Source organism: Ascaphus truei, chromosome 4 (assembly GCF_040206685.1).
Source record: "Ascaphus truei isolate aAscTru1 chromosome 4, aAscTru1.hap1, whole genome shotgun sequence".
Taxonomy (NCBI): Eukaryota; Metazoa; Chordata; class Amphibia; order Anura; family Ascaphidae; genus Ascaphus; species Ascaphus truei.
In genome coordinates this window covers 394,061,376-394,073,113 of record NC_134486.1, presented here as the reverse complement: position 1 = coordinate 394,073,113, position 11,738 = coordinate 394,061,376, and positions in this window count along the sequence as shown.

Here is an 11,738-nt window from a genome sequence, read left to right as displayed (position 1 = left end):
TTATTTATATAGCACCATTTATGTACATAACGTTTCACAGCAGTAATAGGCAGGATAGGGCTTTAGATACAAATGGGGTAGACAAAAGACAGTCGGGCAGAATGCAAGAGTCACTCAGCTGTATATCAAGAAAATAGGGCTGAGATGTAAGGAGGGGCAGAAGAGTGTATAGCCTTAAAAGAGAGGTGGAGAATTTTGTAAGTAATTAGGGATTTTACAGCTTTATTAAAAAGTAAAGTGATCCTAGCAGCAGCATTAAGGATAGATTGTAGGGGTGACAGGGGAGAGGCAGGAAGGCCAGACATTAGAAGGTTACAATAACCGAGATGGGAGAGAATGAGGGCCTGTATTAGAGTTTTTGCAATAGAGGGATCGAGGAAAGGGCGTATGCTTGCAATGTTATGGAGGAAAAAATGGTTTTAGCTATGTTATGTATGTGAGAGGAGAATGTGAGGGAGGAATCGAGTGTGACCCCATAGGCAGCATGTTTGGGAAACTGGGTGTATGATAGTACTGCCAACAGTAATGAAGAAGGGGGAAGTAGGGCCAGGCGTGGGAGGAAATATGAGGAGCTCTGTCTTTGACTTGTTAAGTTTGAGTCACCAGAGGGTCTTCCCGGCTGATATAGCAGAAAGACATTCAGAGACTTTGGTCTGTACAGCAGGTGTAAAGTCAGGTTGAAAGATACATTTGTCTGTCATCAGCATAGAGGTGATATTTGAACCCTAGAGATGTGATAAGGTCATAGAGAGAGTGTGTAAAGAGAAAAAAAGAAGAGGTCCCAGGATAGAGCCCCGGGGTACCACCACAGAGAGATCAAGAGAGGAGGAAGAGGTGTTAGAAAATCAGACACTGAATGGACGAAGGGAGAGGAAGCCAGATTGTAGAGGGTCTAGGAGAGTAGGTGGTGAGAAAATGGAGCAAGCAAGAGAACACAAAACACATCTGACTCTAAAAGACTGTTCATGATCCCAAGGTTCAGCAAAGTATCCGTCTGCTCCTTCTTCTCTTACTGTGCACCCCAAAACTGGAACAATCTACCGGAAACTCTCACAGCCGCCACCAGTCTAAGTTCTTTCAAAACTAAAGCTGTCTCTCATTTTAATCTGGTCTGTACTGTTATATACGCCAGTAATATATATTATCTTTAACTGTGCATGCAATGTCATATATAATGTATACCCTGTTCACTTATTTAACTATGTATTTGTAACCATTTATTATTTGTCATCAGAACTCTATGCCCAGGATATATTTGAAAACAAGAGGTAACTCTCAATGTATTACTTCCTGGTAAAACATTTTATAAATAAATAAACACAAGGCATTCAAGGAGTTTAGAGACAAAAGGCAGGAGGGAAACAGTGTGATAATTAAAGAGACAGATAGGTTTAAGTTTGCTGTTTTTGAGTAAGAGTATGCGTGCTTAAAGGAAGCGGGAAAGGCACAAAAAAGGGAGGAGTTGAAAATGTGTGTTTAAATGTAGGGATTAGAGATGGGGCAAGCAGTTTGAGGATATGGGAGGGAATGGGGTCAAGACTACTTGATGCACTCCCAAACAACGATGTGTGAAACTGTCTAAAATGCACACAACATTTTAAGCATTCTCCCCCCCCTCCCTCCCACCCCCCAGCCTGAAAATTCAACCCCCTGTGAAACCTTCCACCAAGCCAGAGCTAAAAGTATTGTGAAATGACTTAAATTCTGTAATTTCGCAAGCTGCTAGTATAAAATTGCCTGCCAGTGAGCCTAACATAGTGTGTGTGCCTTTTAATGGTCTCAGCATTAAGCGAACTAGCGATTTTACAGAATCTTAATTAGCATAATAAATTAAATTGCAATGCACATTGCCTTAACGCTCGGAGAATCACTTGCCAACTCTAATGCGGCGGCTTTATTTGGGACCCAAAAATGGCAGATTTTGCCTGATACGCAACCTCGTGCATGAACGTCTTCCCCATCTATACTCCCAAACATAAGTGTAGCCCTGTTTTCTATTGAATACAGTATGATACCAATGCTGTGTAACCTGTTGGCTCGCAGGGACTGAGCCTCTGCCACAGAGAGCCTGGGGGCAGTTTGTATGAATACTGATACCTCTTAGTTGGTGCAGCGCCTCCACCTGCGATGGCTCCCAACAGAGTGGAAGTTGTTCATCGCAGGACAATAATGTATTACACACACAGCCTATAAAAGTAATCGATAACTTTACTAACACAACCATAACTTTGCATATAATCAACAGGTGTCCCTCCCTAGAGGAGACACTATACAACTGTGTCTCACAGGACGCGACCCCCTCACCGTGTACCCACACCGTGTCCAATTCCCACACTCGATATTGCCCCAACCCCAAAGTGAGGTATATGTGTGTGACTGCGCAATCACTATGTTCGGATATGGATATATGTATACAGTTGGTGCACTTGATGAGATTACCTGCCGAGCCCTCCAGCGCTCGGGCCTGCCAAAGAACTTCGCAAAAGATCAGACGACAGATGGTTTTCCAGGAATACCTCCCGGGGAGACCCCACCCGGTTAGTTGTTACTCTGCAGCCGAGGTCTGAGCCCAGACCTCTGGTATGATCGTGCAACAGTCTCTGAATGTCTCACTCTTCTGCTGGTGCTAAGGGGCTGTGCCCTATCGAATGGCCAGTCCCTACTTCCGCTCCACTCTACGGGAACTCAGGGCCTAACTGGGCCGTGGTATAAGGCCTAGTGTAGGGCTACCGGCCTCCCTACACGCAGCGCTCCTTCTCCTTCCTCCGCCTGCTCGGTTCTACCCAGCGTGCTCCCCTGCTCAACCTCCTAACTGTTCCTCCCGATTTTCAACCCGCCCTATTGGCTCCCTGGCGTCACCTGGTCTCGCTCTGGCTGCTGGGACTCGTAGTCCCGTGTGCTCCACCCTATAGGAGCAGCTCCTCTTCACAGGCTTTCGCAACCTCCTCCTGCGCATGCGCAACCTCTGTTCCCTCACCACCTCCACGAGCTCACCGCGCATGTGCGAACACCAACATGGCGGCGCCCTATTAATCGGGTCACTGCGGAGCCTCCGATGTACCGATGCACTCCCTACCCACACTGCAACCTTCCCTATTCTCCCAGCATGCGGAGATAAGGGTAAGCCTGGGGGACCTGGCTACATCAGCAATCAAAGAAGACATGTCTGTTATTCCCAGGTATTCCCAGGAAGACAAGGTAATTCCCAGTTGTGCTTTGTCATGAAGGGAAATCAATACATTATTGTGGTTTTGTGTTCTTAGCTGAATGCAATAATTTTACAGACTACAGTGTATTATCAGTGCTTAGCATGATGGGTGGGCACTTTCACTCTTGTGCTTTGGTTTTGTTTCTGAATGGTTTTTGTGTTAGATTTTGGTTTTAGATTTTTTTACCAATTTTGCGAAAAAAAATTACATTGGCAGAAAAATGCAAAAATAGCATAATAAAGCATGACGTACTTATGTTGGCAGCATAGAAACTGGCCACTTTAAACACTTACAATAGTATGATGAGAAAAACCTACAAATGGGAACTGGGCCTGGTGTTCTGGTTTTGGTTCTAAACTAATTTGAGGGTTTGGTTTTGGTTCTGTAAATCGTAAGGGTTTTCATATGTAAGATTCTGGTAGGTTCTGATTTTAAACACCCATTTCTACTTTGTATGACTGACTACCACCCAGCTATGAGCCCTTCAGTAGTCATACTCTCAGTCTCTGACATTAACTTCCTCACATGCGCTCAACTCTTTCTAAAAACCAACAATGTGGAGCTGAAGTGTCCTAAGTTAATTCCTATAATGTGGGGTCGCAGGAAATAATAACATCAATGTTTCCATCAAGGTGTTGCTCTGTATTTAGGTTATTTGTCTCTCAGAAAATTCATATGAAATGTTAGACAATATGCAGATTATAATGGTAAATTACCGTTATTCTTCGTCCATGAGAAATGCATTTATTTATTCCAATCTTTTGTCTCTGATGTTTAAAAAGCAAAATAGCTGAACTGCCTGAAGTTATTTCAGTTTTGGTTACTGGGGTCATTCAGAAGGGCCATGTTAATATAATGCATTTTCTTTAGAAATGACCCACTTTGTTTTTTATTATTTGATTCCACTCCACTTTTTACTCTAGTTTATGATCCACCGTGTTGGCCATTTCTCCTTACATTTAACTAGTGTAAGTTAGATTCAATTTTCCAAGAAAGATCTTGGTAGTTGAAAATATAGTCTATGGAGTTTACAAAATCTTACGTGTGTCTTCTTCATGTAAGTCACAAAGATACAGTATGTAGGGGGTCATTTATAGACATTTCAAAGCTACAAAACCATGGAAAAACGAGTATATTAAAACACTACCCCAGATATACCGTCTGAATCAAGAAAATCCAATTGCTTTCAATCAGAATGTTTTCCAACACTTTAATTTAGGGACAGAAAGTAATTCCTTTTAATGTTGGAGCACGCCTCATACGAAAGTTCGATACAATGGTTGTTGCTGGATACACAAATTAGACAATAATAGGTGGATGTATATAATGTTTGTAGAAAAAATCAGAACATAACTTTTATTAAATCAATAAATAAAATATAGTATGTTCAATATACAAACAAACAGATATATTTGATTAAAAAAAACATGGAATAACCTATATAAATGTTTCTCTCCCTAATAAATCTGGTGTTGTTTTGGTGCTTCTGTTTTGCAGCCGGGAAACATTGATAAATAAACCTAATAGAAACAACCAAAGCAAAGACGATTGGCAGATCTATTAAAATGATATCCATCAGCTTATTGTCAGTCATAAAAATTAAGTCATGTTTGTGTTTGTACAGTAACTATGTTTTTACCTCATACGGTTTCACTTTGTTACATACGTCGGTGCTAAATATTTAACCAGTGATAAAACAATATTCTTACAACAAAGGCGGAAGGTCTTAGGTTTCTTCACTGATATGTCTGTTTTTTTGCAAATATCAAGAAGTGTTCACTATCTTGAGAGTGAAGGAGCGTGAGAAGCGGGATTGCTGCCCTCTGGCACTACTCATACTGCTGACATCAAATTCAGGAGTCTTCAGCTGAAAGTAATCACTAGAGATGCTAAAATTTCAGGTTTGAGTTTCATCCTAAATATGAAGCAGAGGAGTTTGTGACAATATTAGAACAGTGTTTTTTGTCAGTTGCCTGTTATTCTGTAACTAATCACAGCTTGCCCAGGTGTATTCCCCCTGGCTAGGGTGTGAAACCCTGACGAATACCAGAGCTTTTTGCTGCATATTATCTTGTTAGCTAAGCTGTCATGAAAGTTACCAGTAGATGTACAGATTACAACTTTAATCCAATAAAAGTTTCACTGACTTTTCCACATTCCCCCGAGTCACAGCCCAGATAGACAGCGACCTTCCTGCAAAGTAGCATTAGCAGAACCAGAACATTGTGATTGTAAGCTATACCGTATCATACACTCAAGGAATCTGAATCAGGGAGAATGATTAAGAAACAACTGGGGCTATGTTTATGGTGCTATGAGCTCCTGGTTTGGATTCCTTTTATTATCCTTTATCCGTTCTGCTTTGAGCTGCATTAAGATAAAGAAACGTGTCACTCTCACATTTGAAATTAGTGTATTAGGCAGGAAGATGTGACCCAGCTTGGGTCTGGAAGATTCTGTTGAATATTTAAATATATGACGGAGACAGAAAATTGTTGTCTCAGTTTTAGAAGTCGATGCAAATTTTAGAGTTATTTGACTTGTTTATAATGCTCCATACTACACCATATAAGCAACATGGAAATTGCTCTTGATCTTTTATGTCAGGGGGAAATACAGTACCTTACTATATTAGGAGAAAAGCAAGCACAGTTTCTCCTTGTATTTGTTCACCGGTGAAGATTTTGGGCCATATTTACCTGGAAGTGCTACTTTCATGCTGAAAGACACCTTACGGTCCTATTTAAGTGAATGTGCTATAAAGAGTCATCTTTACTAAGCAGTGTTACTCCATACAACACTTTCTTCAAGACCCTTTACAGACCATTTACCTGGGCGATGGGCCATGGGATATGGGCCATGAAGGTCTTTATTTACTAGCCACGATGGAAGCTGTTTTACGGAGCAGCGCTACATAATAAATATGACCCTTAATGCTTGATATATTACCCTCCAAGAATTGTGACTTTTTATAGTTCCTAACCATACCAAGTCTATCAAAGAAATTAAAAGAAGGATGCAAATGTAGATATTTCTTATTAGAACTAGAGAAACTTGCTGTTCTTTTCATAAGAATAAAAAGTAAACTACTCTTTCTCATGGCTGAGAAAGATAATTATATTGATAAGTGGACAAAATGTCAGTTTGGTACCATGTTTCTGGAAACTAAAACAGCAAATATGCTCAGATTTAAATGTATACAGTCATATATTGACACAGATGGTAAATTTTACTGATATATTTTTTCACAGTGGAAAGCATGCAGTACAATCCATTATGACAGATTGCATCCTAGACTAAAACATTGCAGGAAGAAGCAAAGTAATCATGAAATATATCACTTTACATCCTCAGTGAAGCTCTCCGTTAGATTATTCATTGTGCTGAGCTGAGAAAGTTGTTTAACATTGAGCATGCACTAAAGATATTTGAGTTTTGAAGACTTTCTCATTCTGGACATAATTGTTTTTCTTACCCACATACATGGATCGTTGTAAGAAAATCCAGGTTTTCCCAGGGATAAGTAGTTATGACTAGAAGAATGTGAACCTTGCGTTTAGGAAAAGGTTCCCACTCAAAGAAGTCCATAAGCTTCATGGAATTTGAACAATCTCTTGATTTAGCATTGCATTTGCATTTGATTAATATGAAATTGGAACATTATTTGATGATAACAATAAGGGGGAGATTGACTATGTTCCTATAAGGGATATCAGAGCTCCGTCAATGTCCGATATCTTGATTCAGAGATTGGTGAATCCCAGCTTAGATATTAGTAAACCAACTAATGCTTGACTAGGCTGATGTGGGGGCTCTCTCCCCCCTTACCCTACCCCAGGGGTCTCCAAACCAGTCAAGCACTGAGGCACTGATTGAGCCACCTGTGCTGAAACAGGGATATCCATAAAAGCTGGCCTGTGTGCGGCTCTTGAGGACAGGTTTGGAGACCCCTGCCCTACCCTATTAATATATTAGTAAAGCAAGCTCCAGGTTACGAGATGTAGTTAATACCTGAATATCATCTATAAATGTCACTTGTAATGTATCACCTTATGTAGACTATGAATAGTTGAACAGCAAAACAAACAGAAGCAACAAAAGGATACTGAAGTTTAGTACGTAGAAACATTCCTCAATACACAATAAAAAAAATGCAATATGATATGCTGAAAACAAAGCCAAAATAAAAGTTGTTAGTACTGTATATGAAATCCCATCACCTGCAATGCAGGTACAGTACTGTAGTAATGTAGTAATGGTAATACTTAGAGTGATAAATTAGGGTTACCCTTTCTGATATTTTTATTTTAAACCTGGTTGTATTATGTCTTAAGCATTATGTTTAAACCTGTATTTTTCCTTTTTCTGTTTCTCTGCATTATAAAAAAAACTGCATACTGCACATGGTTTGAGCTGTAAAAAAATAATATACTAAAGTTTTGAGGCTTGTAAACTGTTTGTTGGTCCAATAAAATATATCATCCTATATGTACAGTATTTCTGAAATTCACTCCATTCGGCCAGTTGATATATGATGAGGTCATTAGCTTTCAACATTTTCATTCTTATGCAAACCATGTGCGATTTGATGTATAGTACTTCTTGAGATATTGCCTATGACAGTGGTGCGCAAACTGGGGGGTGCCCCCCCGGGGGGTGCAAGATTTACAAGAGGGGTTGTGGCGGTTAACACCATTCCCCAAGGCATTTAAATTCAATGCTGGGGGAGGCGCGAGGCCTCTGTAACGTCTCTTACCTGCTGCCATCTGGGTCTTCAGCGACGCGTTGCCATGACAACATGCGTTAAATGATGCTGTGGGGTCATGTGACGTGATGTGACGCGACGTCATTTGACGCTGGCTTCTAAGCCAGGGGGGGCGCGAACGCTGGGGATCCCAGGACGGGGGGCACATTCCAAAAACTTTGCGCACCCCTGGCCTATGACATTGAACCCCGCCCTCTTAAAACTGTTCTTCTGGAGACCGACACTCTTATTTATCCCTTATAAATTTTCGCTTTTCTTTTTGAACAGACATTGAGTGGGCATCCAGAAATCTGATGACCTTATTGGAGCAAACACGAATAACTCTCATCTCTCACTTCATCTGTAGTTCAGAGTTCTAATTCTAACACATAAATGAGAACAAAGGACGGTGTTTACTCTATAAAATATTGTTGACAAATATGTATGTGACTTTATTTTTGGAAATGGTATCACACATAGGTTTAGCCTTTACAATCAATCCCCTTACGATGTTTAGCAAACATCACAAGAGATAACATGCTCGTGGTCATGGTCGTTATGGAGTTCTCTGAGACGGATAACTGCCACTGATTTATTATGGTCCTAGCTTTGAATACATACTGTAGAAATAGTATGTGGGTACTCTTGAAAAGATTTTACCTTGGCAAGCCACACCTACTTCCAATCCTTAATCTACTCTAGACTTCTACATTTGTCAACAATGCAAAGAAACCTGTAACATTTGTGTGATATTATTTGCTGCATGAGAATTCATGCTATATTACAGTATAAGCTCCTGGATTTTAGGCATTCAACAATAATTATCTTCAGCAGTGTTTCCATTATTTTTCTACTATTAGGCTCACACAGTACATTTCTTGAATATTAAAAGAAGGACTGTAATTTAGCAGAGCAGAAATATAAATGGTAGTAGAATGTATTCACAATCATCAATATTCAAAATATGGTATACGAAGTACTATAAGTGGTTAGGGTGTCAGAACATTGAAAACAAATATAAATTTGCTGAACATTTTAATTCACAATGAAGTTTGAATACAATTATCCATCCACATGGATAAAAATCACACAACAATAATTATTTATTTAAACAACATGCAACCGGCACTCATTTGGTTTACATGTTGTGGTTAATGTAAGGCTATAACTGTTTATTGTACAGTATAACGATTTTATTAGTTCCCTGACATCAGGCTTCTCTTCAGCACATCCTTGTTTGTTCCCCCGAGGAGTTACTATGTATAAATTTGCTCAATTTACTGTATAAACAAATTTGTTATGCAGGAGACAGCTGCAGTTCTGTTGCTGATAAGTAGTTGTGAGGACATGAAGATTTGAGTGTGACTGTTACAACCAAGAGGATGAATTATATCATTGTATCTAACCTAAATTTGGAAAATCTGGTACTGATGAAACCTGAAGCTTCTCATTATAGCCAGAGAGCCCAGGCAGATTATGTTTGGGTTGAGAAATCTGCAAATTACAAAAAAAACGTTCTGGTCAGTGACTTTCTAAAAATATATTTAAAAAAAAAAAAAATAAGGGAGATCTTTTCAAACATTCCTTGACCCTGAAAACTTCCAGGGTCTGGAGCTCTTTTATGACCAGGGGAAAAGAGTGTAGGCGAGATCCTTCCTTACAAATGTAGCTCTACTAATGTATTCCCACCAGTTTCATACCTCTCATGGTCTGGTCTAGAATGCTGATTCTAGCATATTTCTCCATGCACAAGATGCTCCTCAAGCTGTTGTCCTCCTTCCTCTGTCCACGGGCAATGACTTTAGTGCCCATCACCCCTTTTGGCTCAGAGAAAAGAACCTCCTGCAGATGGAAAATTGTAGGTGGTTCCGATCAGGATGTCCCCTTGAAACCTACACAGAGTCACATTTTGGAGGGAAAAGAATTGCCCTCCTCGCTGGCTATTAATGAGTTTCAATCTCAATGATCTTCAACCTTCCCCAAAACACAGAAGTATGTGTTTTGTCTGAATGCTGTATGTGAGTTCCCTTCACAGCAACAGCATTAAATCAGAACGTTAGGCCTTTAATTTCCTAGTGGAAATCTAGAGTAACACCCTTTCCCCTATCCCTATGGGAAACGTCGGTAATTTCGGTAGTAATGCTACCTGTTAGGCATACAGAGGCCTGGCCTCCACTCATAGGGAGCTTGGGGTGACAGTGTGTTCTCTATATCTCTATGGTGCAGCTCCTCCACCTATGAGGATCTTGGGTAATAAAATGACTCCTCATAGGAACTCGTATACCTTGGGGTATATCCCAATAACACACTTACAATCAGGTATAATATAACTCCTTTACAGTGGTCCCACATAAGGCCTCCAATAACACTTACCACACAATCCACAAATACAAGAAGGATAACAGTATTTGCAGTAATAGAGTACTGGGGTAACTAGCCCCAATAGTACCTAGGGTGCTTGGGCACCTGCAACTCAGTGTCCAGCAAGCAACCCCTTCCATTGTGTGTGTGTGTGTGTGTGTTTGTGAGGGCAGAACTACTCTCTCCCTTTGTGTTGGTGCACAAAACCTTCCTTGCTTATGGTTCAGCCAAGCCACACTTCCTAGCAAGGCAAGAATAGCAGCAGGGTCCCACGCTGCGGTGTCTCCAACAACAAGCCCTTCACACCTTAATGTCCAGATGATGGCTGGTACTCAGGCTGTTGGGGTACGCCTCGCACTGCGCCCCGATCTGCTCCACTGTGCTCCCTCACTAACGGGAGCTACCTATTCATAGGGCCAGCCCTGCACTCTTCTCTGCTGTGAGGGGAAACTATCTGTGGTTTAGGGGCAGGCTTGGGCCTCGTCCAGGGAGTTTTGCAGGCTCTCCAGTCACTACCTTCCTCTTCCCTAGCTCCGGATCAAGGGCGCCAACAGGGGTGGACAGAAGGTACTGTTGTCCCGGGCCCCCTGCATGGCCGTGCCAGTCTAAAAAACAAATGCAGTGTCAAAAAAAAAATCCATGTGTGCAGTGCTGATAAATCCGGCTTTCCAGTCGCCCCTGGCAACCAGAATGTGCCCGCTGACGATCCCTACAATTCCCCTGCCGGTCCCCCCCACCCCAACCTGATTGGCTGGTGCATTGCCAGGATTTTTTTTTTTGGCTCACAGCCAGGCTCTGAGCTCTGAAGCCACCATTTCTCCTATCCAGCACAGAGCAGCTAAGAAATGTCCCATGTTCTCCCATCCCCCTCACCATGTTCCCCCAATAATCTATTCTGGCCCCCCCATGACTCCCCACGCCCTCCCCTTGTCCCCTCCTGGTCTCCTCTGCCTACCCCCCACCATGGACTCCCCTGGACCCCCCCCCCACGCCCTCCCCTGGTCTCCTCTGGCCTCCTCTGGTTCTCCTCAGTCCCCCCATGGCCTCCTATGGCCCCCTCACGGCCTCCCCTGGCCCCCCCATGACCTCCCCTGGTTCTCCTCTAGTCCCCCCATGGCCTCCCCTGGCCTCCAACGGCATCCCCTGGCCTCCCCACGACCTCCCCTGGTTCTCCACTAGTCCCCCCACAGCCTCCCCTGGCCCCCCACAGCCTCCCCTGGCCTCCCACACCCTCCCCTGGACCCCCCACGGCCTCCACTGGACCTCCACTGGCCCTCCACGACCTCCTCTGGACCTCCTCTAGCCCCCCACGGCCTCCTCTGGCCCCCCACGGCCTCCCCATATCTCCCCTGACCCCATGTCTCCCCTGGTCTTACCTAGCCCCCCCGGTCTCCCATGGCCTTCCACCTGTCTATAGTCAGTCA